Source organism: Geotrypetes seraphini, chromosome 18 (assembly GCF_902459505.1).
Source record: "Geotrypetes seraphini chromosome 18, aGeoSer1.1, whole genome shotgun sequence".
NCBI lineage: Eukaryota > Metazoa > Chordata > Amphibia > Gymnophiona > Dermophiidae > Geotrypetes > Geotrypetes seraphini.
The window spans coordinates 22,644,941-22,672,709 of record NC_047101.1 but is presented as its reverse complement, the minus strand read 5'-3'; the positions used below and the strand labels follow the sequence as shown (position 1 = coordinate 22,672,709).

General features: G+C 45.1%; 1 protein-coding gene across 1 annotated transcript in view; it reads right to left on the bottom strand.

Moving 5' to 3' along the window:
• Positions 1-22,711, bottom strand: part of NDST1 (N-deacetylase and N-sulfotransferase 1) — a 329,606-nt gene extending 306,895 nt beyond the window's left edge. The window contains exon 1 of the mRNA XM_033927725.1: positions 22,186-22,711. The gene's annotated coding sequence lies outside the window, so the exon portion shown is untranslated. The remainder of the gene's footprint in view (positions 1-22,185) is intronic.
• Positions 22,712-27,769: the final 5,058 nt, after the last annotated feature.

The window sequence follows — 27,769 nt, the reverse complement described above, 5'->3', positions numbered from 1 at the left end:
TCTGCACTTGTCTCATGTTTTCTTGATGGAGGACTGTTTACTTCATTGTTGGTTGGTGATATTTCTCTCATGGAAGACTGTTGTCTATTCCAGTGATTCCCAACCCTGTCCTGGAGGAACACCAGGCCAATCGGGTTTTCAGGCTAGCCCTAATGAATATGCATGAGAGAGATTTGCATATGATGGAAGTGATAGGCATGCAAATTTGCTTCATGCATATTCATTAGGGCTAGCCTGAAAACCCAATTGGCCTGGTGTTCCTCCAGGACAGGGTTGGGAACCACTGGTCTATTCCAATGGTTCCCAACCCTGTCCTGTAGGACCACCAGGCCAATCGGGTTTTCAGGATAGCCCTAATGAATATGCATGGAGCAGATTTGCATGCCTGTCACTTCTATTATATGCAAATCTCTCTCTCATGCATATTCATTAGAGCTAGCCTGAAAACCCAATTGGCCTGGTGTTCCTCCAGGACAGGGTTGGGAACCACTGGTCTATTCCAATGGTTCCCAACCCTGTCCTGTAGGACCACCAGGCCAATCGGGTTTTCAGGATAGCCCTAATGAATATGCATGGAGCAGATTTGCATGCCTGTCACTTCTATTATATGCAAATCTCTCTCTCATGCATATTCATTAGAGCTAGCCTGAAAACCCGATTGGCCTGATGGTCCTCCAGGACAGGGTTGGGAACCACTGGCCTATTCCATTGTTGCTCGGTGATTCTTGAATTCAAATGCATCTCCACCACTTTCACTGGGAGGCTGTTCCATGCATCTACCGCCCTTTCAGTTCTGTTTCTTTAAATTATTCCTGGGTCTACTGCCTTTCACCTGCCTTTTGGGGCTATTTGAATCTCTGTACCATATCTCCCATTCCACCTTTCCCTAGCTAAGAATTGGGGAGAGTGCAATGTTTGCCTGATTTCCCTTGCATCACCAGCCTTGCTCTCAGCACAGTTCTGAGAGCAGGTTTTCCTCTGCAGTCTTTCTGCACTATAGAGATGACAGAAGCACTAGAACCTGGTTCATAGACAATGGCGCGAAAGACAAAGGCGCGCCCGGCCAATTGAGCGCAGCGCGGAGGCGCACGCTGCTCAAAATTACTGTTTTTAGGGGCTCCGACGGGGGGTTTTGTTGGGGAACCCCCACACTTTACTTAATAGACATTGCGCCGGCGTTATGGGGGGTTTGGGGGTTGTAACCCTCCACATTTTACTGTAAACTTAACTTTTTCCCTAAAAACAGGGAAAAAGTGAAGTTTTCAGTAAAATGTGGGGGGTTACAACCCCCCAAACCCCCCATAACGCCCCCACAACGCGGCGCAATGTCTATTAAGTAAAGTGGGGGGGTTCCCCCCCACGCCCCCGTGTCGGAGCCCTAAAAACAGTAATTTTGAACGGCGCGCGCCTCCGCACTGCGCTCAATTGTCTGGGCGCGCCTTTGTCCTGGCGCGCTTTTGACCTGACACCCTAGAACCCTCATAAATGCAGATATGTGTTTGCTTAGTTATGTGCAAAATTTTATTACTATGACATTCATCTTTTTGCGCTTGGAAGGTGTCCAGTTATCTCTGGTTTTGATGAAGTGCACTGGTTTCCAAATAAAAAACAACTTTGACATGGGAAAATATTCTGGTATATTTTATTGCTGTCTGGTCCCCCCCTTGGGATGTACCTTAACTAATACTAAAACCTGCATGTCTCACACCTTTCTTCCCCTCCTAACAAAAGACAAGTCATCTATCATATCAGAGCCAAAGACCACAAAGAAAGTAAACCAGAGGCACCCCCACACTCCTCGATGCCTGCTAACCACAGACAAGTTTTGTCAGGAGAATGAAAGAAGCAATCACCACCTTAGCTTGATTTCTAAACAGATCTCATTTATAATGAATTAAAACATCTGAAAGCCAGGCCACATGATGCCATGTTCAAAGCAAGCTGTTGAGCACAGCTTCTCCCGCGACCTTACCTTAAAACCCTGAGTTTAGTATTGCATCTGACCCCCCAAACAACAGATTAATCTGCATAAGCACTCCCAGAGCTCAGTGTTGTCTCGAGCAAGGCTGACACAAGAGAAATGGTGCTGAAAACTTTAAGAAAAGAAGAAGGAAAGGGCTCGTACTGGAGAGGACAAGATAGTGGCGTCTTTCAGTCCTGTGGCTTCTACTGTCAGTCCAGAATGGGTGGCTGAGGTCACGATAGAGAAGGAATCACTGCTAGATTAAGATTTTAGGTAGGAAATGGAATGGGTCCATGAAAAATTGGAAATTAACAGCCGGGACTTTGTGTAGTTCCAACAGGGCATGAGTTAGCTGGTGAAATGTGTGAGACTGAGGTTTTCCCCCGCCCCCTACCCTTCTGACTTCTGTAAAAAAGGATAGTGAGTCATGAGTTGAAGAGTCCAAAGATTTTTGCTAGGGTGCTGAGGGAGAGAGGGTACCAGCTAGGGATCCAATGTAGAGAATATGAAGACAGTGTAATGAGGACTTGTTTTCATAATGAAAATAGTGTGGAAAGAGGTGTGTGTTGAAGATAATCTCCTAGGCAGGTCTAAAATATCTGACACCCTAGACAACCATCAGCGATGTGCCCCCACCCTACCCATAGTCTAGTATCTCTTCTTCTTTTCTCTTCCCTATCTCCCCAGGTGTCCAGCATCTCCTCCTGCTTACTCACTCCCCAGACATCCAGCATCTCTCTCCTTCCGTCCCCAACACTCAAGATGTCACAAATCTCTTTTCTTCCCTACCCCACCCTTCCATAAGACATCTTGCATCTCTCCCCTTCTCCCCAAGTATTCAGGACTTTCCCCTATTTTCCCCTCCTTCTGTAACCCCTGCTGCCATCACTGGAACCAAGACTGCAGCAGTAGGCTTTTCAGCATCCACCCTCTGAAGCCTGCAGCCATAGGGCTAGATTCACTAATTCCTTTCCGTGTCCGATTGCATGCAGACTGACAAATTCATTAAAGGCCTGCATGCAAATGAGGGTGATCGTTGGCATGCCCCCCACTGACCGTACAGATCGCTGGACAGTGATCCCAGAGCATGCACAGACCATCTTCCTTGACTCTATGCGCATGCGCTGACCCTCCGTACTCGGCAGAGCAGAAAACCTTTTTAAATTTTTATTTTCTTTGCAAGCCCATGGTTTTAACCTGCTTTAAGCCCACGGGTTAAAAACACAGGCTTGCACTGCAGGGACGGGCAGAGGAGTCGGGGTAGCAGGAGAGATTTGGGGTGAGAGCAGGAGATGGGGCAGAGAGCAGATCGTGGCAGGCAGGAGATCGGGGCTGAGAGCAGAATATGGGGCTGAGGGCAGAGAAGCAGGGCAGAGAGCAGGGCGGCAGAAGGCAGGGCAATCAGAAAGGACCTGAGCGACTGGTTTTCAGCAGTCGCTTATTTTTGGATCGGTCAGCCCAGTTGGTGTCCCTCTATTTTTTTAGTGAACTGCGTCCCTGTCTACTTTGCATGCCATTTCCCCTTATTTGCATGCACAGATCGGAATCAGATCGGTACACAGGTTAGTGAATCGGGTCGGAGGGAAATCGGGTCACAAATTGATCGGTACACAATCGATTTGCTTAGTGAATCTAAACTAAACTAAACTAAACTAAACCTTAGGTTTGTATACCGCATCATCTCTACATTCGCAGAGCTCGACACGGTTAACAAGAATTAGGGTAGAAAGGAACTCCAGTGGAGGGAAAGATGAAGAGGAAATTTAGAGGACTAGAATAAACAGAGAGGGAGGAAGAGTTACATTTTTGAGAATAACCAGGTTTTCAGATGTTTACGGAAGAGTTGGAGGGAGCTCAGATTCCTAAGAGGGGAGGTAAGGTTGTTCCAGAGCTCAGTGATTCTGGAAGGGAGGGAGGAACCTAGTTTTCCAACAAGGAAGACGCCTTTTAGAGAGGGAAAGGAAAGTTTCAGTTTTTGGGTGGATCTGGTGGAATTGGGGTTAGAGGAATTCCAAGAAAGAGGAATAAAGGGGGGGGGGGGGGGAAATGCCGTGTAGGATCCTGAAAGTAAGGCAGGCACATTTGAAGTGGACTCTGGAGATTATCAGAAGCCAGTGGAGCTTGGACAAAAGTGGTGAGACGTGGTCGGATTTGCTTTTTGCAAAGATAAGCTTAGCAGCGGCATTCTGAATCCACTGGAGTCTTTGAATCTAGCCCTTAGTTGGATGCCTGTTTCACATAATAGTAACACCAGTCTTGTTGGATACCCAATTCAAGGGACCACTTTTCCCAGTAGTCAAGACTGACCTGTATAATCAGATGGGAGAAGGGTTCATAGATAGATACAGAAGTGAGATTTTCGTGGCTAACATGTACTGCACAATACTGTGGCCGATGTATTTACACTGGTGGAATAAAGTCAATGAAAGACTCTGGGATTATTAGCATAAAAAGACACTTAGCACTTTGGAGAGTATATCCCTGTCGGATCAGAGAAAGGACCTGGGATTTGGAAGTGTTTATGTTTTTATTTATTTTTATCCCGCCTTTCCCAAGGCGGGTTACAACATTGCACATACATAATCAACCCTTGACACAAAAAAAGACAAAAACTCTACAATCTAAAATCAAAAGAGAAATATTCAAAGAAGAGATGAAAAAGATTCTTCACCCATAGGATCGTATTTATTATATTACTGTAATCTAATCAATAAATCATTCAACAGCATTCCATAAAGAAGGAAAAAGACCTCGGACAATTGTGATGTCATTTCAAAACAGTCGAAGCTGATCAATTGAACAAGACATTGATGTAATCGTAGATCTTAAGAAATAATTTCACTTAGTTTGTTAAAGCAGGAAAATCTTGATTCCTAAGTAAGGAGGTCCTGATTCCTGATACACCATACATAATCAAAACACAAAACTCACAACATATACACAAGGCAAACATCATGAAATCTCATAGAATAGGTGTCCAGTGCCTACTTATAAATCAAGATTGGTTCAGCTCCTGTATTTCATCATACAAAAGAGATGTCTTTTTTAACAATTTTTTTGAAACTGCCTAAACTCACGGGCTGTATCGAGGAAGAAGAAGATATCTTCTTTCTCAAAGGTCCAACGACAACAAGAGGACATCCATGGAAAATCAGGGGCGGGAAATTGCACGGTGACACCAGGAAATACTTTTTCACCGAAAGAGTGGTTGATCGCTGGAATAATCTTCCACTTCAGGTGATCGAGGCAAGCAGCGTGCCTGATTTTAAGACGAAATGGGATCATCACGTGGGATCTCTTCACAGAGTTAAGTAGGGGAGTGTCATTAGGGTGGGCAGACTAGATGGGCCGTAGCCCTTATCTGCCGTCTATTTCTATGTTTCTATATTGAGGAAGAAAACATGCTAGCTCTAGACACTTTCAACCTCGGCTGTTTCACTGTTTGATCAAGCTAAGTGATTGCTTGTGACTGTTCAAAGTAGAAGAACTTTTTCTATGCTAGTTTGCAGCAAAGAATTTTACTTTTCACTGGAATTTACAATATGCAATGATTGGGTGGCGAGGCAATTTTCTCTTGGGGGTTGCGGCTCCATGCTGTTGCCTTCGTGTCTCTGAGCATATTTTTGAATTCTAAGTGTGTGTTCTAGAAGTATTAATTTCACTATTACACCTATTGAGTGATTTTTTGACTTCTGCATGTTTCCCTTCAATCACTTTTAAGAACATAAGGATTGCCACTGCTGGGTCAGACCAGTGGTCCATCCTGCCCAGCAGTCCGCTCACGTGGCAGCCCCCCAGGTCAAAGCACAGTGCTCTAAATGAGTCCAGCCTCACCTGCATACATCCCAGTTTAGCAGTAACTTGTCCAGCGTAGTCTTGAAACCCTGGAGGGTGTTTTCCCCTACAACAGACTCCGGAAGAGCGTTCCAGTTTTCCACCACTCTCTGGGTGAAGAAGAACTTCCTTACGTTTGTACGGAATTTATCCCCTTTCAACTTTAGAGAGTGCCCTCTCATTTTCCCCACCTTGGAGAGTGTGAACAGTCTGTCTTTATCTACTAAGTCTATTCCCTTCATTATCTTGAATGTTTTGATCATGTCCCCTCTGTCTCCTCTTTTCAAGGGAGAAGAGGCCCAGTTTCTCCAATCTCTCACTGTACGGCAACTCCTCCAGCCCCTTAACCATTTTCGTCGCTCTTCTCTGGACCCTTTTGAGTAGTACCGTGCCCTTCATGTACAGCAACCAGTGCTGGACGCAGTACTCCAAGTGAGGGTGCACCATGGCCCGGTACAGCGGCATGATAACTTTCTCCGATCTGTTTGTGATCCCCTTCTTTATCATTCCTAGCATTCTGTTCGCCCTTTTTGTCGCCGCAGTGCATTGTGCAGACGGCTTCATCGACTTGTAGAGTACCAGTTTTTTGATTTTCCCTATATATATTTGGGATATATAAATCGGCATGCTGCACAGTATGTTGTGGTTCATATGGCAAAATGCGATCCACTAAATATTTTGGTGCCCGACTGTGTATACAAAGATACATCACCAAAAGTTTATAGCAGTTCCAATACTCCAGTCTCAGTGAGATGTAGCATTCTGTCACATGATCCCATTTTCTCAATTTAAATACAGTACGAACAATTGAGTTCTGTGCCACCTGCAACGCACACAGCGCAGACGTTGGTATATCCAATAACACCAAATTTCAATAGTCCAGGCATGATAATACAATAGTTTGCAAAACTGTCTCGAACATATGATCGGATAAATATGGTCGTAGATTGCTCATCAAGCGCAGCTTAAAACATACTTTTCTAAGTCCCTGTTGGATAGATGGATGTGACAAGGGGGCTAGAGATGCAAGAAGGAGGCTCTCTAAAGCTACAGATATTTTGTAAATCACACTGTTATTCTGGCATCCTCATCTTAGCATCTACCGTATTTCCCCATATATAGGCCGTGAGAATTGACGGCATCTATTCAGCAAGCAGTGCGGGGCCAGGCTGAATGCCGAAAAGATCGCAACTGCCCTGCACCACTGGAGATTCGAGGAGGCAGCTGGCAGCTGTCCAGCAGGTAAGATAAGCCGCGGCTAATACCATGGGGCGGCTTATCTACTGGTTTTAAAACATAGATCGTCGTTTGCTGCGGCCTATACATGGGGCGGCCTATATGTGGGGAAATACGGTATTAGATTTTTCCACATTACGAACATGCACATAGCATACATTACTTCTGTTGAATCAGGAGTTTCTCTTCACATGAGGTCTGCCACCCACGAGCAGACCGGCAGGGGGTTGAAGACTGCAGATTACTACTGAGGAAAAACGCAGACTCGTGAGAGGAGATCTGCAGATGGAAAAACAGAGGGTTGCTTCAGGGTTGATGAAGGAGTTTGGCAGAACTCGAAGGAGAAAGGCTGCAAATTTTTGATTGCCACTAAGAGTTGCTTCCAAAAATGGGCAGCATTTTGCACAGTTTCATGGGCAGCTTATATTGATAGTATTTCAGAAAACACATTATGTTGCATTTTTGTGCTGCCCTTCTTCCATTAGTTATCACTGCATGCTCAGTTAACCGGTATGTTTAATTTTGAGCACTTTAGTAACTACCAGAGTTCCATTAAATTAAAACAATTTAAATGGATCAGCCAAGTGGCTCAGAAACAGTGCTGCACGCAGATTCATGGAGAGATCTGGATTCAGTTCCTGGATCAGATTTCCACAAGCCAGATCATCTGGAGTTGCTACTATAACAGAGACCATTTCCACAGATCCTGGTGGAAGGCACAGTAGTCATTGCTCAGTGGTGGGACCTAGTGGTTGGATTCAGGGCCCATGATTACAGAGTTCTTGACATCCAACTGAGCACCCAAAGGGCCGACCCAACCGTTAGGAAAGACGAGCAGTCCCCTAGAGCAGCAGCTTCTGTGGGGAGGGGCTTCGTGGGGAGGGACTTAGAAGCTTGGACTCCCTCATTTCAGGATCAGGCCCTGCCTCCAAAATTGTGGCACTGGATGCCTGGCTGATGGGGATGTTCAAGTAGGGTTACCAGATTTTCCATCTGGAAAATCCGGACCCCTAGACCCGCCCCCCAAGGCCAGCCATGTCCCACCCATCCCTGCCCCATCATGCCCCCGATTCTGCCCCAGCCCCGCCTCCAATCCCGCCCCTGCTGCCTGTTCTCGTCGGGCAGCACATCTGCACATGCGTGGATGCGACACAATGACATCACGTGCATGCGTGCGTGTGCATGACGTCATCACGTCTTATCCGCGCATGCGCGGATGCCCTCCTGCCTGAAGGAAATCTTTTCAAAACCCAAAGTGCCGGGTTTTGAAAAGCCGTCCAGACCCCCCCAGACATTCTTCAAAAGGAGGACATGTCGGGGGAAATCCGAACATCTGGTAACCCTAAGTTCAAGCCCTGCCAGCTGAAGAGTGAGTGGTATATAAAGTTGCTTTTCACATGGGGAGTGTGTGGTGCAGTGGTTAAAGCGAAAACCCAAAAAACTCTGTGGAGTGACGATGTTCCCAAATGGACTTTATTTGAAAGTATCAAAGTTCCAAAGGTACACTAAAATCATCCACATAAAATAATTCCATCCACATAAAAGTAAATCATCCACATAAGAGCCTTAAAGGACCTAGTCCGCTAGGGATACAGGACCCAACATGGTCTGTGTTTCGACAAAAAGTCTTCTTCAGTGTCTCACTTCCGGCTCACCACACAATTGTTTCCCACGTACTCACCTTTATAGGACCCCCAGGGACCCCTGAAGAAGACTTTTTGTCAAAACGCGGACCATGTTGGGTCCTGTATCCCTAGCGGACTAGGTCCTATAGGCTCTTATGTGGATGATTTATTTTTATGTGGATGGAATTATTTTATGTGGATTTATTTTTATGTGGATGAAATTATTTTATGTGGATGATTTCAGTGTACCTTTGGAACTTTGACACTTTCAAATAAAGTCCATTTGGGAACATCGTCACTCCAAAGAGTTTTTATGGTTTTCTCTGGATTTTCTTCTTTGTGGATATTTTGGGGTCAATTCCTTTTGTTTTTTGCAGTGGTTGAAGCTGCAGCCTCAGCACCCAGACGTTACGGGTTCAAATCCCACACTGCTCCTTGTGACTCTGGGCAAGTCACTTAGGCCCAAATTCTGTAACCGGCACCTATTTCAGAGGCACCCATCTAGATAGGCGCCTATCTCAATCGAGTAACGAGCTCAATTAAGCTTTTTAATCAGCAATAATTGAAATTTAGGCGCCTATCAAGAAAGAGCAATTCTTCAACAAGGGGCCTCTAAAAATTTAGGCGGCCTTCAAAAAAATAGGCGCTATGCACGTTAGGCGTGGGCATGGCTACGTGTTAGACGCCTTGTTGCAGAATCGCTGCTCTTAAGCGTGCTTAAGCGCTCAGCTAGGCGCCTAACTTTTAGTTGTGCCTAGAGCTGGCCTATTTCTTGGGCGCCTCCAAAATAGGTTCCGCTCAGCGTGATTCATTCAACCGCACCCAATTTTACTTGAATCGCGTTGAACGGTGGCTAATCCGGCGCCTAACTTTTGGGCGCTTCTTATAGAATTTGCCCTTTAATCTCGCCAATGCCCCAGGTACATTAGATAGAGTGGGAGCCCAACAGGACAGACAGGGAGAAATGCTTGAATACCTGAATAATTTGTAATCCACATAGAATTGTAGGGTATGCAGAACATAATTTATTAAAAATAAAATGTATTAATTTGTGAACAAACCTGAAGTCTGCTGAGATTACTTCAGTTTAAACCTCAAAACGATTTTTGAAAACAAAGCCTATAGAAGAAATATTGCAAGCATGCGAGTGTTTAAGCTTGAGACTTTTTTTTGCACTCCTGTACCACTGTATGCTTTCCTTATGAGAGTCAGACTTTAAGTTTATCTTAGCCCCTCACTGACAACTTAACACACTCAGCAATCTTAACTCATCGCCTTCCCCTCTTGTCCAAATAATTCTGTCACATTTCAAATGCTGTGCAGCTGTTAACTGGCCCCCAGACACCTCTGTGATTTTACGCAAGTCTTCTTCTGAACTTCTGTCTCAAGGCATTGTCTGCCCGCAAAAGAAACATTTACTGCAGGTTTCACAAGTGATCAGAGCCTTCTGTTGATCACCATTCATCTTTTAAGCCATTTTAGGTCATAATCCTGGTTTCATTGGAGCTAGTTGCTCTCTGCTCTCCCCTGTTTCTGAAGTCAGCCAATGCCTGGTATGATACAGCTGAGTAGGTCTGTGAAGTGATTCCCCTTCTGTGCAGTATTTTCTTGGGGTGACCCTGGAGTTGGCTTATGCAAGGGGGAGCAGACACTCCTCCAAATGGAGGAGCAGACACTCCTCCAAATGGATTTTGAACAGAATGGGGCCTATATGAATTGGGCCTGCAGGCTTGCAGGCTGTTCGACAAAAGGTTTGATCCCCTTGACTCAAAACCTGGTTACGCTTTTGCTTATGATATGCCCCAACTCCAATGATCAGAATTTCTTAACTCTTTCCTGTCTTCTGGAAGAGGTTAATCAACGAGAGATGAATTTAAATACGTCCCATGGGTAAAGCTGGAGTCCGTCTATTGCTTCATCTGCTATTCTATGGATACCTTGCCAATAAAAATGTTAGGGACCCTTTTACTTAAAGGCGTTAAGCCCTAATGTGTAAGAAGATGGTTACCACAAAAAAACATGCAGACTTCACAGCATACCCTGAATAAAGCCATAGCATGGTGGCTGAAACGTCGGTTTCTAACTGACAAAGACACAGAGAGACCCAGAAAACTGCAACAAGCACAATGCCAGCTGCAGAAACCTTGAGAGAACATGTAACCCAGCTCCACGGTGAGAACATCTTTAAAGTACCAGAGACTTTTCCATTCTATGGAAAAAGAGACCAACTGACTTTCACAACAAAATTCAAATTCCTGACCAACTGACTTTCCCGCCAAAATTCAAAATTGGCTGACTGCTCTGTTCCCAATCAGGTCAGTGAACCCACTGTTTACATAGACAAACTGCAGACTTCACAGCATACCCTGAAGAAAGCCACAGCATGGTGGCTGAAATGTCGGTTTCTACCTGACAAAGATGCAGCGAGACTCGGAAACCTGCAACAAGCACAATGCTAGCTGTGGAAACCCTGAGAGAAAGTGTTCTGAAATAATTTACCATTTTTCCGCCTGCTAACCACATGGAGGGATCACGTCATGAATGGTTAAAAACTCGATTCGCTTTTAGCCGTTTTTACATCAGTCAGGATTTTGTAGACCTCAATCGTATCTCCCCTCCGCCATTTCTTATCCAAGCTGAAAAGCCCCTAACCTCTTCAGCCTCTCCCGACACGAGAGGCGCTCTATTTCCTTTGTCATTTTAATACTCTCTTCTCCTCAGCATCCAGAGTACAGCCTATGGAGGTGGGGGGGGGGAGGGGCTGGATGGGGGAAGAGAAAATATTTTTCTACTTAAATTTAATACCCTTGCAAAAGAAAGAGGAGGATATTACATGATCAGAAGGTTCTGCAGTAGACAGTCCTTGCAGGAAGGAAAAAGCAATAGAGAGCAATAAAAGCATCCGCCTCCCACCCTGCCTGCCATCTCTTCTAATCAAGCTTGTAGTATCATCTCCTAGACCATTTCATAAGCCAGCGAGACCACCCAGGATCCTGCCAGCTGGCAAACTCAGCATTTATTAAATGCACTAATGGAAGACTAACAGCTTTAATCATGTGTTTTGTATTTTGTCTTGCCTTTGAATAGTTCCATGAACTATGTTGGCTGTCTGCCTTTGTTGATATATTATAGCATTAAGGATGAAGACAGTTCAACCTCAGCAAGGACTATACAGGGCCTGTTGCGCAAACTGTACTGACTATTTAATGCAGTAATTATCACGCATAAACAGTGCAGCGCCTCAGTAACGGTTAACACAGTGCATTAACGGTTAGCACATGCTAATTGTTGCATTAAATAGCTAATGGGAAATCACCATTTTGGGGCATTTAATGAGCAAGAAATGGGTGGGAACTGAGCCTTGTAGTTAATGTGGAGACTGTTACTATGTTTTAACTGCTAAGTTGGGAAACTCAATTTTATCTGCCCTGTACTTAATGCACAATTGCAAATTTTGCTCTATGTTAACTGACAGTCCTCTCAACAATTTTGGGAATAGCCCCAACAGTTACCACAGAGGTTTTGCAGCTCGGTAGATATAGGCCAAAGGGTCATAAGCTTTGGTTATCGCATCTCCTGGAATGTCCAACTACTCCCATCTCTCAGGTTCATCTGCAAACTCTCAGTAGACCCCTTTTCAGGATGCTGAGATATCTATTCACTAACAATTTAATACAATATGATATGTACTTTGAAATCCTCATCTCAGTGTTTCTGGTGCCCTGCATAATGAAATGGGCGAGATTTTACAAAGCAAGGCAACAAAACACGGCCAAAACTAGAGAATGACTCGGGGACAAATTTTTCCTCGTCCCCGCAGGAACTCATTTTCCTGTCCCGTCTCCGTGAGTTCTTTTCCAGTCCCTGCACCATTCCTGCAAGCTCTGACCTCATTTGCACAAGCCTCAAACCCTTTAAAATCATAAGTAGCAACATTCTAGAACTCAGATTGTGATGTCATAATGCCTCATTCCACCAGTGCCTAAGCTCCGTCCTCATCTGCACAAGCCTCAAACCCTTTAAAATCATAAGTAGCAACATTCTAGAACTCAGATTGTGATGTCATAATGCCTCATTCCACCAATGCCTAAGCTCCGTCCTCATCTGCACCAGCCTCAAACCCTTTAAAATCATAAGTGTTTGAGGCTTGTGCGGTTAAGGCAGAACTTACAGGAACGGGGCAGGGACAGCGATAAAACTCATGGGGATGGGACAGGGAAATTGAGTTCCTGCGGGGACGGGGACAAATTTGTCCCCGTGTCATTCTCTAGCCATAACCTCTCATCAACTGGCTACTCTATCCTGTTCTGAAAATGTTCTTCTAAAGGGCCTCTCTCTCTAACAGAGATGAGGAATCTCTGGTTGACCTACATAAATAAAAAAAGGGGACGCTGGCACTCAGAAAATAAGGAGTACATATCGTATTGTATTAAATTGTTAGTGAATAGAAAATAAGGAGAAAACTGCAGAAAATGTACCAGTGCAACAAAGTAAAGGATCTCGGTGGAATGGAGGAGAGGAGGCAAAACTTAGGTCTACGTTGAAGTGAAGGCGATCATCGGAACAAAACCTTTTAACAGTACCGTCTCTGAAAATCATAGGTACACGAAGAGCCGACATGTTTACAGTAATGGGACCACAATGGTGGAATGCACTTCCCCAATATATTAGAATTGAACAGGACATTACAACTTTTAAAAAATTACTAAAAACATATTTATTTAAAGACGCTTTTACCTCTGATTGACCTAAACATACTTTTTTTTAATTTTTTTTTATTCCTTTTAAAACCACTTACTTAAAGATTTTCTTTAATTTCAAAGTGTTTATTTGCTTTAGAGACAGCCTTAGCTTGTGTTTTGATAAAGTTAAACCTAGCCTTTTGTTTTTCCCTTTTTTCTAACCCAACATTGTAACTTTATTTTATTCCTTACCCCTCATGTATGTTTTAGATGAAATTTATAGTGTAATATGTCAATATTTGTTATATTTTAGCCTCTTGAATACTTTTATTTTGAAAATGTACATCGCCTAGAAATTTTGTAATAGGCGATTCATCAAATATTTAATAAAACTTGAAACTTGAAGGCAAAAACCAGGAGATAAACCTTCACACACACAATCAGAACCAACAGACAACAGTAGAGGTTCGAGAACAAATGTGTGCAATTCTGTTCAACAAATCAGTCTTGTGCGGTGAGAAGACTATGATTTGTTGAATAAAATTGCACACCTTCGTTCTCGACCCTCCGTTGTTGTCTGTTGGTTCTAAGTTGAAGTGAAACACATTCAATAGCTTCCAAAAAACACTTGGGCACCAAAAGTATCTTTAGATAAAACAGCTTTGTTGGTTTTAAATGACCTGAGTGACAGGAGGAAGAGGAGGAGACTTCAATCCAGGAACCTAAGCTAATACAGTACAGGGAAACTTGAGGAGTGGGGGGGGGGGAGGGAAGAGAAAAGGAAGCCTCACCCCCCCTTTTTTTTTTTTGCTGGTGGTCCCAAAAATGAAGTAGCGCATTATAAAATAGGGTAAGACAATAAGAAATCTAAAAAAGGATAAAGTAAAAGTCCCAAAGAACAATTCTGGATTCTCCTTATCATGTAGGACCAAAGCTGGACACCTTCAGTAATTTCTGTATGATTGCTAGAAAAAACCCAAACAAAATACGCCCCCCCCCCCCCCACCGCCACAAACAAAATCTCCCAAACAAATCTTCAGTTCAATATCCAGGATCTCTGCTGACCGCGGGAGGTAACTGGGCTTCCTCCTGTGGTCTCAATATCAAGGCCTGGTATACTTAATCTCCTTCTCTCCCTGCTAATTTTGGGACACAGTATGTAGAAGTCTGCCCGGCACTGGTCCTATTTCCCCACTCCTGGAGATGCTGTCAAGACCCTCTTCGGTCTTGATCCTAAACTGTTTTGCCATTTACGGAACCCAGACCCTAGAAATATGCCCGGCATTGGTTTTATTTCCCAACCTCTGAAGCTGTCATCAAAGCTCATTCTAGTTATAAGGCCTTCTAAGTTTTGCTTAGTGGTCCTCTGTGCTTATCCCAAACATTCTTGAATTCCTTCCCCCTTTTTTGTCTTCACAACCTCCCGCAGGAGGGCGTTCCAGGCATCCATCACCCTTTATATGAAAAACAATTTCCTGAACACAGAAAATCTGTTTGCCTACCAATGAGAATGAGAGGGGAGAATTACCGCAGCTAGAATATAACTGTGAAGGACTGATAAGAACATAAGAACTGCCATACTGGGACAGACCGAAGGTCCATCAAGCCCAGTGTCCTGTTTCCAACAGTGACCAACCCAGGTCCTAATTACCTAGCTAGATCCCAAGTAGTAAAACAGATTTTATGCTGCTTATCCTAGGAATAAGAAGTGGATTTCCCCCAAGCCATCTCAATAATGGCCTATGGACTTCTCTTATAGGAAATTATCCAAGCCTTTTTAAAACCCTGCTATGCTAACTGATTTCACCATATTCTTCAGCAATGAATTCCAGAGTTTAATTACATGTTGTGTAAAGAAATATTTTTTCTAGTTTGTTTTAAATCTTCTACTTAGTAGCTTCGTCACATGCCCCCTAGTCTTAGTATTTTTGGAAAAGAGTAAACAAGCGATTCACATCTACCCTTTCCACTCCACTCAGTATGTAATAGACCTCTATCATATTACTCCTGAGCCATCTCTTCTCCATGCTGAAGAGCCCTAGCCACTTTAGCCTTTCCTGAGTAGAATTTACACCACTATTTTCAGGGTTTTAGTGTGCCATGCCACCATATTCCAAAGTTTGCTTTTCTGTGGCTGTATTATCAGAGGGAGCCACTTAGACAAATATACAACCTATCCTTAAAAACTGGAGAGATTCCGGAAGACTGGAAAATAGCAAATGTCACGCCCATCTTCAAGAAAGGCTCAAGGGGAGACCCAGGAAACTACAGGCCGGTGAGTTTGACCTCGGTCCCGGGAAAGATGATGGAAGCGCTGATTAAAGACTGCATCTGGGAGCACATCGAAAACACTGGGCAGCTAAAGCCGAGCCAGCATGGCTTCTGCAAGGACAGGTCATGCCTCACTAACTTATTATACTTCTTTGAGGGGGTAAACAGCCAGGTGGATAAAGGGGAATCTATAGACATCATTTACCTTGACTTCCAAAAAGCCTTCGACAAAGTACCACATGAAAGATTACTAAGGAAGCTATGGAACCACGGGGTGCAAGGGGAGGTCCACCGATGGATCAAAAACTGGCTGGCGGACAGGAAACAGAGGGTTGGAATAAAGGGCCATTACTCAGACTGGCAATGGGTCACAAGCGGAGTTCCGCAGGGGTCGGTGCTGGGACCGCTCTTGTTCAATATATTCATTAACGACCTGGAAACAGGAACAAAATGAGAGGTTATTAAATTTGCGGATGACACCAAATTATACAGCAGGGTTGAAAGCAAGGAGGACTGCAAAAATCTCCAAAAAGATCTGACAGCGCTGGAAGAGTGGGCCAAAAAGTGGCAAATGAGCTTCAACATAGGGAAATGCAAGGTCATGCATGTAGGGAAAAAGAACCTGATGTTCACTTACAAAATGGGGGGATCACCGCTAGGGGTGAGTAACCTTGAAAGAGACCTGGGAGTGATGGTAGACACATCATTGAAGGCGTCGGCGCAGTGCGCCACAGCCTCAAGGAAGGCAAACAGAATGTTGGGCATCATTAAGAAGGGTATCACGACCAGGACGAAGGAAGTCATCCTGCCACTGTATCGTGCAATGGTGCGCCCGCACCTGGAGTACTGTGTCCAGTTCTGGTCGCCGTACCTCAAGAAGGACATGGCAGTACTTGAGAGAGTCCAGAGAAGAGCAACTAAGCTAATAAAGGGTATGGAAGACCTCTCATATAGTGACAGACTGAAGAAGCTGGGGCTTTTATCCCTGGAAAAGCAGAGACTTAGAGGAGACATGATAGAAACCTTCAAGATCATGAAGGGCATAGAAAGAGTAGACAGGGACAGATTTTTCAAATTACGGGGAACCACAAGTACAAGGGGGCACTCAGAGAAATTGAAAGGGGAAAGGTTTAGAACAAACGCCAGGAAGTTCTTCTTCACTCAGAGGGTGGTGGATACATGGAACGCGCTACCGGAGGATGTGATAAGCAGGAGCACGCTACAGGGCTTCAAAGAGGGTCTGGACAGGTACCTGGAAGACAAAGGGATTGAGGGGTACAGATAGAAGTAGAGGTAGGTATTAGGGATAGGATTAGAGGCAGTTACAAAATTAGTCAGGGGCACTGTTCAGGCAATTAGGCCTGATGGGCCGCCGTGAGAGCGGACCACTGGGCAGGATGGACCTCTGGTCTGCCCCAGCGGAGGCAACTTCTTATGTTCTTAGACCCCCCTCACAGTCAGTTATTATTGGGGTGGTGGGTCATAGCCAGTTATTATTGGGGGGGGGGGGGGTACTGCCCTAGTTGACCGCAGCCTCACAGAGACCCATGAGTGTTCAAGGTACCATTTAATTCTAACATGGTCCCGAGAATAGACCAGGAGTATCCCAAAAAAATCTGTGAAACACAGGTTGTCTGCAATTTCTAGCAGTCATGGTTCAAAGATACATTAAGCCCATGAGGGCCATTAAGTTAAATAGACTGTGGTTAATCGGTTTTCCATAAGTTTTACTCTAATCCTTTTTCCAACCAAGTTATGTCAGTTACCTCCGCAACATCCTGCTGCAAGGAGCTACACAGATTCACCATGTACTGTATGAAAAATGTTGCTTCCAACCTATTATGCAGACTTACTCAATTGTGAAAGTGAGTCCCCCCCTTTTTACATTGTGAGTACCTGAATTCTGGAAATGGGCTATCCAGAAAAAGGACTGGTAGTTCCCAAACCTGTCCTGAGGAAGCACCAGCTGATCAGACGTTTAGGATATCCACCATGAATATTCACAAAATAAATCTGCACGAATGGGGACACAGTATACAAGCTTAATTGGGCCTGGACATACTATGAAGTTTGGCAAGTAGTGCTAAGGGTGTAGTCTCTCTTTCCAGATTTAATCATGAGCAACGTGTACACTTTGGGAAGGGCTGAAGCCAACAAATCCACCAAGATGCCAGTGGTTCTTCTAGATAGGGGGGGGGGGGGAACAATTACCTCCATTCCTAACGCTCGTTGAAAGTTCTTCATGCTTTAAAGTGTTGTTCCAATATATAGAGTTCTTTAAAGCAGAAAATAAAAAAAAGTCTTCCAGAGTTATGGTCACCTCATGAAAACAGTACAGAAGCACATACAAAAACCAATCAGTGATGAATATTTCTAATCTAATACAAGATTTCTGAATTGCTCTAATAATAGTTCAAGGCGATTTAGCGTATATACTCAAATATAAGTCGATCCAAATATAAGTTGAGACCCCCAATTGTTCCCCTAAAAGGAGGAAAAACAGTTGACTCAAATATAAGCCGGGCGGCTTAATATTCAAGTGCCCTGCCAGGATCTGCACCCAGCACCCCCTTCCTCCCTCCCCTTTCAGGCTCTGCACCCAGCCCCCTTCCCTCCATCCCCTGTCAGGCTCTGTACCTAGCTCCCTCCCTACCAGGCACTGCACCCAGCCCCCTTCCCTCCCTCATCAGTCAGGCACAGCACACAGCCCCTTTCCCTCCCTCCCAAGCTCGCCACCCTGTCCCCCTCCCTGCCCTGTCTATCATACTTCCTCTGCCGCTGGAATCCCTGGTGGTCCAGAGGTGTAGTAGGTAGAAGCGAGCTTTCCGCCTCCTACCCTGCTATTAACCCGGTCGGTTGCTGGCGTGAGTTCCGGCTTCAGCCACTGAGCGGTATCAAGTGGGAGCATGCTTTGGCGCTGCTAGTCAGCACTAAGCGGCTTACTGAATGGCTCCCACGGTAATTTCACTGACACCTATACTGATAGCCCCAGGCCTTGACTTACCTACGATTAAGAGCTTCAGACACGTAGCAAGAATGCCCTGGCCTGCAAAACTGTTAGAATTCTGTGTTACCACAGAATTATCCAACTTCATTAGCCAATGGGATGGATTCCACAGCATGCAACACGGCTTCAGAACCATGCACAGCACCAAAACACTATTACTGAAACTAACCTCGACAGCCAAATACTATCTGAGCAAGGGTAACCAGTCAGTCTTGATGCAATTGGACATCTCAGTCCCCTTCGACACTGTGGACCACTCACTCCTGCTCCTGAGACTAAATGAACTGGGTATGCATGGTACAGTCCTCAACTGGTTCTTACAATTCTTGAAAAATAGGTCCTATGAGGTTTGGAAGAGTAGCCAAAGATCCCAAAATTGGAAGTCTTCCTGCGGGGGTCCCACAAGGTTCCCCGCTCACAACTTCCTTATTCAATATCTACTTAAGAGCAGTGGGCAACTGTCTCCCCTTCCCTCAGACACACTTTGTCTCCTATGCAGATGACATTTTCATACTTTGCACAGCCCTCTACTACGGTGCCACAGAGAAAGAACAGAAGCACCTGCAAGTACTTAATCCCACCACTTTGAAAGGGCTAGTCCATTACTACTCAAACTACAATAGCTACCTGTGAAAAAAAGAATTCACTACAAGTTAGCCTGAATGGTTCACAAGGCCATCTACGTTGAAAACTTCAGCAGACTAGGGCCAGCATTCCAGTCTCACACACCTTCCTCATGCAGTAATTTAAGATACCTTTTCCATTCTCTCAAGATGTACGTCGGAAGAGGATGTTTAGCTCCACCTTCGAGTTCCTAGGCCCACACATCTGGAACAGTCTGCTTGCCTATCTGCGACAACTCCCCATACACGGTCTTTTCAGGAAAAGTCTAAAGACATATCTCTATTTAACTTATAAATGATATTGAAATTGGAATGACAAATGAGGTGATTAAATTTGCAGATGACACTAAACTTTTCAAAGTTGTTAAAACGCAGGCAGATTGGGAAATTTGCAGGCAGACCTTAGGAAATTGGAAGACTGGGCATCCAAATGGCAGATGATATTTAATGTGGACAAATGCAAAGTGATGCACATTGGGAAGAATAATCCAAATCATAGCTACCAGATGCTAGGGTCCACCTTGGGGGATAGCGTCCAAGAAAAAGATCTGGGTGTCTTTGTAAACAATACGATGAAACCTTTCGCCCAGTGTGCGGTGGTGGCCAAAAAAGCAAACAAGATGCTAGAAATTATTAAAAAAGGGATAGTTAACAAGACTAACCCCCTCTTCTATGAAACTGCGATAGCAGTTTTTAGCGCAGTGACTCACGCTGAATGGCCCACGCTGCTCCCGACGCTCAGAGTTCCTATGAGAGTCGGGAGCAGCACGGGCCATTCAGCACGGCTCTCTGCACTACAAACTGCTAGCACAGTTTAATAGAAGAGGGTGTAAGAATGTTATAATACCTCTTTATCACTCCATGATGCAACCTCATCTGGAGAATTGTGTTCAGTTCTAGTTGTCTTATCTGAAGAAAGATATTGGAACCAGAAAAGGTTCAAAGAAGAGCATCCAAGATAATAAAGGGGATGGAACTCCTCTCATATGAGGAAAGGCTAAAGAGGTTAGGGCTCTTCAGTTTGGAAAAAAGACGGCTGAGGGGAGATAGGATTGAAGTCTACAAAATCCTGAGTGGTGTAGAATGGGTACAAGATTTTTTTAGTCTGTCAAAAATTACAAAGACTAAGGGGACACTCAATGAAGATCCAGGGAAATACTTTTCAAACCAATAGGAGGTTGCCAGAGATTGTGGTAAGAGTGGTTAACGTAGCTGGTTTCAAGAAAGGTTTTGACAATTTTCTGGAGGAAAAGTCCATATTCTGTTACTGAGACCGACATAGGGGAGGCCACTACTTGTCCTGGATTGGTAGCATGGAATGTTGCTACTATTTGGGTTTTTGCCAGGTACTAGTGACCTGGATTGGCCACCGTGAGGATGGGCTACTAGGCTAGGTGGACCATTGGTCTGACCCAGAAAGGCTATTTTTATGTTCTTATGCACGTAGTCCCTCCCCCACCCCCCGAGTCCTTTGCTCCAGTTTCAATCTTATTATGGACATCTATTCACCCTCTCCAGACTTAGTCAGTATTGTTCATCTATGTACCACATCAAGGCTGTCCTTGTAGTCCACATTCTCTGGAATCCACCTCCAGTGGATATTAACTTCTCTGGACCTGTTCTCTAAATCTGATATCTATTTGCATTCAATGGAAGCAGTATATGCAAATCAATCTCATGCATATTCATCGTGGAGATCTTGAAATCCTTAAGGACCACGGTTGCCCACCCCTATGCCACACTAAAGGGCCACCTTGTATCTTTCATCCAGCCTTATGGTTTTCCTTTTTGCATCTTCTCTCTTCTCTCTCCTTCTTGATTATTACGGATCTCCTTCCTTCCTTCCTAGGGTTACCAGACATCTGGATTTCCCCGGACATGTCCTGCTGTTGAGGACATGTCCGGAGGTCCGGACGGCTTTTCGAAACCCGGCACTTTGTCTGGGTTTTGAAAAGCTTCCCCTGAAATTGTGTTGAGCAAGAGGACATCTGCGCAAGCGTGGATGCCACCCTATGATGTCACACGTATGTGCGCATATGACATCATCACGTCGCATCCGTGCACGTGCGGATGCCCTCCTGCCTGACCACAGTAAGCAGTGGTACATGGCTAGGGCAGGGCTGTGGCGGGATTAGGGGCAGGACTGGGGTGTAACAGGGCGGGGATGGGCAGACCTGTGGGGGGGTCTGGGGGGGGGGGGTCCAGATTTTACGAATGCATAATCTGGCAACCCTATGCCTTCCCACATTCCCATCTTAGCTCTCATGCTTCCTCTCTCCTATATGAGTTTTCATTCCCTTTTTTCCCCAGGAATCTTGCTCTCCTTTTTTTACCACCTACCTCCCAAATTTAGTAGTGGCGATTCAGTTTGCAGGATAATGAGCAGAGACTCAAAGAGCCCACACATGCTCACAGGCCCTGCCCCCTTTTGATTTTCTTATATGAGGAAGGGACCTTGAGCATTTGCTGGCTTAGTTCTCATAGTCTCTATCTCAAGGGTAGGGAACTCTGGTCCTCGAGAGCCGTATTCCAGTCGGGTTTTCGAGATTTCCGCAATGAATATGCATGAGATCTGTTTGCATGCACTGCTTTCAACGCATATTCATTGGGGAAATCCTGAAAACCCGACTGGAATATGGCTCTCGAGGACCGGAGTTCCCTACCCCTGCTCTATCTGATGCCATAGGGCAGTGGTTCCCAAACCCTGTCCTGGGGGACCCCCAGCCAGTCGGGTTTTCAAGATATCTCTAATGAATATGCATGAGAGAGATTTGCATATAATGGAAGTGACTGGTATGCAAATCTCTCTCATGCATATTCATTAGGGATATCTTGAAATCCCGACTGGCTGGGGGTCCCCCAGGACAGGGTTTGGGAACCACTGCCATAGAGGCTGTGAGGAGGATTAGCAGTAGAGGCAGCGACAATCATCTGAAAAAAGTACCTTTGGCCTTATGACTGAAGAAATGGAAAAGATCATCAAAGTGCTCATGTGTGAGGTGATGAAATTAGAAACCCGGTGCTTCATTCTCTCTAGGCCTCAGGAAATTTAGCTGGCATGCCGTATGGAAGCACTCAAGCCATGTCCCGCCAGCAATCAAAACCGTGTCCGCTAAAGAATGGATAACATCTATAAATAATGTTAATTGGTTTTCGCATTCATTGTTTGTTATGATTATATTCCTGGTCTGGCTTTGTACCACCGTCAACAGGAAATGACAATAGTTTCTTAAAACACCAGTTTCTCAGTAAGCGATCCAAAATTCCTGTCTCTGACCCAGTGCAAGCTGCGATATCAGGAGCGGATCGTCTGGGAAGTTGACATCTGTTTATCACATTTTCTGCTCTCATTTCCCTCGTTGCCTCTTTGGAATTTCGCTCCCCCCAAGGTCTTGCTTCATTTTTAGCCACTCAAACACCCCTCAGTCAGTCCAGATCTGAAACTTCTCCAGTGACGCTGCCATGATTTACCCGGCCATAACTACCCCGAGGAGGGGCGTTTGGAACAGGAAATGAATGTACGGCGGCACTACCTCTTTGAAAAGTGTGCACATTCTGTGTCTGGAAGATATAATCCGCCATAACACTCTGCAGCCCAGACAGCCGAAATTTGCAATGCTGACCTCTGTAGGAATGGTAGTGGTTGAAAAAATAACAAAAACAACATTAACTGCAATTTATGTACAGCTCACAGGAGCAGATCAGGGCACCGATAAAATTATTGCACACAATGTAATCAAAATTAACTAAAAGAGAATACAAGGTGCCCCCAAAAACACTCCTTGATTTTAAATGGTTACAAAACCAAAATTTATTGGAATATTCTTTCACCTTTGAGGCTACAGTTTCATCGACTCATAAAGTTTCATATGGTATCTGTTGATTGCATACACTCGATGTACGCCCTACCTGTTACTCGGCAAACATTGGTGCGATAATCGAGCTCGGATCAGACTCTCCGAAGCATATCCGGCATGATCGCGTTTATAGCTTCAGTGATGCGTTCCTGCAGACCATCTATAGTTGCAGGTAGTGGAGGTACGTACACTCTTTCACGTACCCCCAAAGGAAAAAGTCACAAAGAGTAATATCCAGTGATCTCGAGGACCACTTGAGGAACACCTGGTCATTTTGTCGTGTTGCATTGTCTGAAGGTTGTAACTTCTACACCAATTGCAGCTTATAAGGGTGAAAGTGCAAGCGATTGTGTAAGATCTCGCTAACCGTGCTTTTTGGGACTTGTATTTGCTGTCATCTTATTTATAAACATATTCCAATATGTTTTGGTTTTGTAACCATTTAAAACCAAGGAGTGTTTTTGTGGGCACCCTGTACATTGTACATAAGTGTACATATAGGGGCAAAGTGCCGGGTTTTGAAAAGCCATCCGACACCCGGACATGTCCTCAAAAAGGAGTCTATGTCCGGGGGAATCCAGACTTCTAACCTAGCCTTAATGAATTCCCCTCTCAGAGCCCAAGCCAAAACCGGCTATTTTGGGGGAGTTCTGGGGGGGTGGAGTTTGCACTTAACTAGTTAAGTGCCAATTTTTCAGCACTGAACTGGCTAAGATAACATCAATAAATAGAACTACTGTCCTATAGTTTTAAGTTCACTGTTCTCTAGTTACCAACCAAAGAAAACATCGCGATTTGAGAATCAAATTAATCTTGAAATTCCGTCATTAAATTTGGTGAGATAAGTAAGAATTTGACAGTCTATGGCAGGGGTTTCAAAGTCCCTCCTTGAGGGCCGCAATCCAGTCGGGTTTCCAGGATTTCCCCAATGAATATGCATGAGATCTATGTGCATGCACTGCTTTCAATGCATATTCATTGGGGAAATTCTGAAAACCCGAACTGGATTCCGGCCCTCGAGGACCGGAGTTGCCCATGTCTGACCTTAACCCTTGACTATTGCTGTAGGACAGGGATCTCAAAGTCCCTCCTTGAGGGCCGCAATCCAGTCAGGTCTTCAGGATTTCCCCAATGAATATGCATGAGATCTATGTGCATGCACTGCTTTCAATGCATATTCATTGGGGAAATCCTGAAAATCCAACTGGATTGCGGCCCTCAAGGAGGGACTTTGAGATCCCTGGTCTATGGTGTCAGTACAGGAGGTGCAATTTTGTGGAATTTATTACCAATTGAAATTAAGCAGTCTTCTGCTCTGATGCAATTCAGGAGAGGTGTGAAAATGTTGCTTTTCGAGAGAGAATATAAGTTTGTTCAATTTTTGTAGGTAGACTTCTGGTTTGTAAACCTTTCTTTGAGAACGCAAATTTTGTATGAGTTTTATTTAATATGTTGTTTGTTACAATTTGATTAGGTATGTTTTTGTGGAACCTGCTCAGAACTATGGATATAGTGGGATATAAATTTTTACATAAATAAATAAACTACAAAATAGTTCCACCTTTATGCAAAATAGTTCTACCTTTATGCAAATTAAGTGCCAAATATTGCACTTAACTTGTGTTTATGTCAGCTCTCTATAACCAGAAATTCAATGCCGGAGCCCAGCTTTGAATTTCTCAGTAAAATGCCAGCAGCAGCCAGCCAAACACTGATCGCCACCAACCATCAGGTTCTAGATGTAGGGTTGCCAGATGTTCCAATCAAAAAATCCGGACCCCCCCTAGCTCCACCCCCCGCTGCCTGCTCTTGTCCATTCCCTACTCCCCGCTGCCTGCTCTTGTCCATACAGGACGTCTGCGCATGTGTAGATTTGAGGAGGCTTTTCTAAACCCAGACAAAGTGCCGAGTTTGGTGTCAGGTCAAAAGCGCGCCATGACAAAGGCGCGCCCAGACAATTGAGCGCAGCGCGGAGGCACGCGCTGCTCTAAATTACTGTTTTTAGGGCTCCGACGGGGGTGTGTGGGGGGGAACCCCTCCCACTTTACTTAATAGACATCGCGCCGCGTTGTGGGGGGTGTGGGGGGTTGTAACCCCCCCATTTTACTGAAAACTGAACTTTTTCCCTGTTTTTAGGGAAAAAGTTCTGTTTACAGTAAAATGTGGAGGGTTACAACCCCCCAAACCCCCCATAACGCCGGCGCGATGTCTATTAAGTAAACTGGGGGGGGGGTACCCCAACAAAACCCCCCGTCGGAGCCCCTAAAAACTGTAATTTTGTGCGGCACGCACTTTTGTCTTTCGCGCCGTTGTCTATGAACCGCCGAGTTTTGAAAAGCCATCCAAACCCCTGGATATGTCCTCAAAAGGAGGGCATGATCGGGGAAATCTGGTAACCGTACCTAGATGTTTATATCTAAATCCTGTTTTGCAAAGCCAAGATACATGCGCATGAAACTCGGAGGCCTACATATGGCATGGGGGGGCTTGGTGTAGGCATGCCTAAAAAAAGATGTGAGTTCCCCATTTCGGAAGAGAAATGTCTATGTCCAAACAGACAGGCATCGGCATTTACAATTGCTGCTACCTGGGATGTCTGGGCTTCAGAAAATTGCTTGCGCTCCGCAGCGCTACACGGGAGGGAATCAGGGACGTCACCCCTTTAATCCCCCGCTGGTTGATACCAGCCCCCACCTTGAAGGAAGAACTGGCAAGGGATACTGGGCTCTGCGACAGCTTCAGGAAACAGAAACGCGGCTGACACACACGTCGGGGTTCTGCCACATAAACATTTATGTTGCTAGTTCAGGACATGCAAGTTGTAGAGCCGGAACATAAACTTTTATGAGCCTGTGTTGACCTATTGATATTTGAGACATTTACGATTCCAAACTGGACGCTCCTTCCACATGGAACTGACACCTCAGCATCCATTTCTCCATGCACTGAAGAGTAGGCTCTTATGTCGGCAGATCCTGTTCTACAATAAAAGTGGCAAAAACACTCGGATATTGTGAAAACTATTGATGATAAACAAAACACTTTCACAATAATGGAAAACAGTGATGGTATACCAATAATCTTAAAGCACAAGCACAAGCAAAAGACATAAGAACATAAGCAATGCCTCTGCTGGGTCAGACCTAAGGTCCATCGCGCCCAGCAGTCCGCTCACGCGACGGCCCAACAGGTTCAGGACCTGTGCAGTAATCCTCTATCTATACCCCTCTAACCCCCCCAGCCCTGAGCTCAGGCTTTCCAAAACCCGGACAAAAAGAGGACATGTCCTGGTTTCCCCTGACATCTGGTAACCCTAGATTTTGTGATTCTCCAAAAACTTAGGCACCCAGTATGTAGGCCTATAGAAACCTCACCTACATTTCAGACACCTAAGTTTTTACATTGGCACCATTTATAGAATCAGGGCCCTAATGTTCCAAAGGGGGCGTGGACACAGGAGAAGCATGGACGTGTCAGGGGCATGTCCAGAATTTATGTGCAGTGTTATGTAATACCTGCATTTCCACGCTTAAATGCCATTAGTTGGGTGGGCAAGCAAACAGAAGAACGCCTCGTCTTGAAATATGAACAAGCCACAGAAAGGGAGGCGTCTCTTCAACCAAATGATCGAGTCTTTATTGAAATTTAGGTAGTCCCAACAAGGATCCCAGTTTCAGCGTATGGCGGACGCCTTCCTCAGGGGACACTTGGCTGGTGGATGCTGGGTCCAAATCTCGAGAAGACGGCAATATGAAGACCTCTATAAATCACGGACCTTTGGTCCAATAAAAGTTGGCAAAAGGTTCTGTGAGAAATATGAAGGTCCTGTTCAGATGTAGAGCCATGAACTCCAATTGCCAACTAACAGTTGGGTGGGAACATTTACACTAGTCTTTGGCAGGTGCAAATTCTCGCTCCCATAGCATGCAGAATGGCCTTTATAGAATCTGCCCATAGGTCCCAGTTCTATAAACGGTGCCTAAAACATAGGTGCCGAGGAATGTGGCACATAGAATAGGTCAATCATGAGTTAGGTGCTGTTTATAGACTCGTGCCTAGTGGCACCCAAATTGGACTTAGGCGCCTTAGGGGGCCTACTCATAATACACGCCCACAATCCGCCCTTAACCATGACCACTTTCTTTAAGGCGCCTTGGACGAGACACCTATCTGAAAGTGATAGATGCCTACCGAGTTAGGTGCTTAGAGAGCAATTCACTTTAATTTAAGTCAAGTAAGCTTATCAACAATGATTAAAACTTTTTAAATAATTAAGTTAGGGGCCTAGATTGGATAGGCGCTCTGATCTAGGTGCCTAATTTTAGGCGTCTTTTATATAGGGTTACCAGACGTCCGTATTTCTCTGGACATGTCAGGGGGTCCGGATGGCTTTTTCAAAACCCTGCACTTTGTCCGGGTTTTGAAAAGCTTTCCTCCTCATCGTGTTGGGCAGGTCATCCGTGCATGTGCGGATGCCTTGCGATGACATCATGCACACACGTACATGCGGGTGCCATCATAAGGGCGCATCTGTGCATGCGCGGATGACCTCTTGCCCGATGAGAGCAGGCAGGGAGGGGCGGGGTTTGGGCAGGTTTGGGGGCGGGACTGGGGTGGGACGGGGCAGGGAGGAGTGGAACTGGGCAGGCCTGGGGGCGGGTCTGGGGGGGT